Source organism: Oratosquilla oratoria, chromosome 5, assembly GCF_046742065.1.
Source record: "Oratosquilla oratoria isolate Oo_2021 chromosome 5, ASM4674206v1, whole genome shotgun sequence".
Lineage (NCBI taxonomy): Eukaryota > Metazoa > Arthropoda > Malacostraca > Stomatopoda > Squillidae > Oratosquilla > Oratosquilla oratoria.
The window spans coordinates 4228981-4231480 of NC_134781.1; the positions used below are offsets into that span (position 1 = coordinate 4228981).

Consider the following 2500-nt stretch of genomic DNA (forward strand, 5'->3'; position numbering starts at 1 on the left):
TAGAAATAAATTTACACCACAAGCACACTGCTGGTCGCTTAACAAGCATTCCAAGGCCGATACGGAGGGTGAGTATGATGATGAGGCCACAGATTGGAGCGAACTGACGGATCACTTGGTCGAAATCGAGGGACGACTTCGAAAAGGCCGAAGAGGAACTTCGAAAAAGCGCATCAGGGGATGTGGCGCGACGACTGAGTCTCCGAGGCGAGGAGGAGGTCTCTTTGGGGGCGTTCCCGGAACTGTGACGAAGCCAGTGGCGGAGCTTCGAGGAGGAGGTAGAGGAGGGGAGGGTCTGAAGGGTTGGGGGGGGGCATGTGGGGGTGGTCACCACCAACAACAACACAGCTGCCACAAGATGGAGTGTTCTTCTTCAATGGAGGAACAAAAGGTACGCGGTCCTCTCGACGCCCTCCGGTGGCCCTTGAACTCTGAGGTCGTCCTCCAGGATGAGACCTCGAGGAGGAGGGGGTGTGGGCCACCTTTTCTCTTGCGCTTTCTGTAATTCTTCTTCCAGATCGATTTTGTACAAATGACGTCAATTCACGGGAAAATTGTCAACGCCATGAGGAACACCTCGAGAGACAAATACACATCGCCCCCCCCCACACCCAAAGATGATCAGGACATATCTACCAAATCCCCCCCCTCCCCACCCGCCTAAAACCCAAACCTTCTTCTCTCCCTCCGCTTCCAGCCCGTGTAGGTTGACCTTGGGATGACAGCCAGGAGTGAAAGGAAGGAGGGACAATGAACACTGAATCCACAAGAGGCCTTTTTCAAGATGATCTCTGTTGTTAGAGAGGCAAAGAAAACGATTGCTGGAGTAAAGATATACTATTTCGAGAAATGTCAACCAGTAAAAGCAATGAAGCAGGGTAGATAGAGAAAACAGGCTAAGACAGAGGAACTAATAGTGGATGGACAGATAGATGGATAGCAGACGGATAGATAGACGGATGGTGGATGAATGACTACGAGAAGAACGCGGGAAGGAAAGGAAATGATGTAACAAATGTTGAGAAGGAAAGAATAACTTCATCATTTGGGTTCAAATAGTTGACACACAAAGAAGCCGATGGTGGAGTGACACCTTTTTCTCTTCTTCTTTAGCCTAAGCGCAAACTGAGGCGCAGGCGACACAGGCGACGCAGCACAGATCAAAGGGAGACATCCTGTTGCTGAATTGAAGTACAGTTTGAAATTCTCTCTCTCCTGAAATGCTTCTAGATGTATCTACCTCAGCATTTCAAGTGAGATAGAGAAGTTCAAACTGTCACCTGCATCTAGTTTGATCTTAGGCTAACATCCAACCAGGGCCAATCCAACCAAATCCTGGTGAATGTTTTGTAATTCACCTCCATACCGACCAAATGGTCTTATGTCGGTTCTGCTGTTGTTATACATTATGTTATATAAGAGTGCATTGTGAAGGCATGCACTGCACTGTGTATTCACCTTGGTCTTTGGATCACGTGTTGGACTCGTGATCGACAGTTATTTCCCTCCCGGAAGAGAGCTCAGAGCTCGTATGACCGATCTATGGGTAATGCTATGACCTTACACACACACACACACCCAACTCCCCGCCCACGAGAGTCGGAGTAACGACCCGAAGCGCAGCGATACCGAAATAATTTCGGCCCTGGGCAGGATTCGAACCAGATACTGCGTGCACCACCGTGCTGGCATCCAGTGCTCTATCAACCGCGCCACCGAGTCGTGTGTGTGTGTGTGTGTGTGTGTGTGTGTGTGTGTGTGTGTGTGTGTGTGCGCGCGGTGTGTGTGTGTGTGTGTGTGTGTGTGTGTGTGTGTGTGTGTGTGTGTGTGTGTGTGTGTGTGTGTGTTTGTAAGTGTGTGTGTGTGTGTGTGTCCGTGTGTGTGTGCGCGCGTGTGTTTGTGTGTGTGTGTGTGCGTGTGTGTGTTTGTGTTTGTGTGTGTGTGTGTGTGTGTGTGTTTGTGTGTGTGTGTGTGTGTGTGTGTGTGTGTGTGTGTGTGTGTGTGTGTGTGTGTGTGTGTGTGTGTGTGTGTGTGTGTGTGTAATTCATTACGGTCTCGGATCACGTGTTAGACCCGTGATCGATAGCTGTTACTTTCTAGGATAAGAACTCAGAGCTCGTATGTGTGTGCGCGTGCATGCGTGTATGTGTACACACTTGTGTGTACGTGTGAAGGCAACTTATTTAGGTGTAAACAAACTGGTTTGGCCAATGATATCCAGAGTCCTTGAACATGGCGACGCCGAGAGGGATTTTCTGTTAATGTGTCGGAAGATGAATGTTTCCCCATTCTTGCCTTGAGGCGAGAGGGTGACGGTGGGAGGCGGAGGAGGAAGAGGAGGTGGGTGGAGGGGTGGGGGGCAGCATCTCGGGTGACGTTAAAACAAAGTATAAGGGTGACGCTGAAGAATTGCAAGTGAAGCAAAACACTGGTGGTGAGGGTGGAAGTCAATAACAGATGAGATGGGGACTGTGGATGGGAAGAAAAGCCAAGGAAGACG

At 49.7% G+C, this 2500-nt stretch overlaps 1 protein-coding gene across 1 annotated transcript in view; it reads right to left on the reverse strand.

Moving 5' to 3' along the window:
* The window catches only part of LOC143025338 (uncharacterized), a 12596-nt gene extending 12373 nt beyond the window's left edge, over positions 1 to 223 (reverse strand). The window contains exon 1 of the mRNA XM_076184834.1: positions 1 to 223. This exon is cut by the window's left edge and continues 1922 nt beyond it. The gene's annotated coding sequence lies outside the window, so the exon portion shown is untranslated.
* Positions 224 to 2500: the final 2277 nt, after the last annotated feature.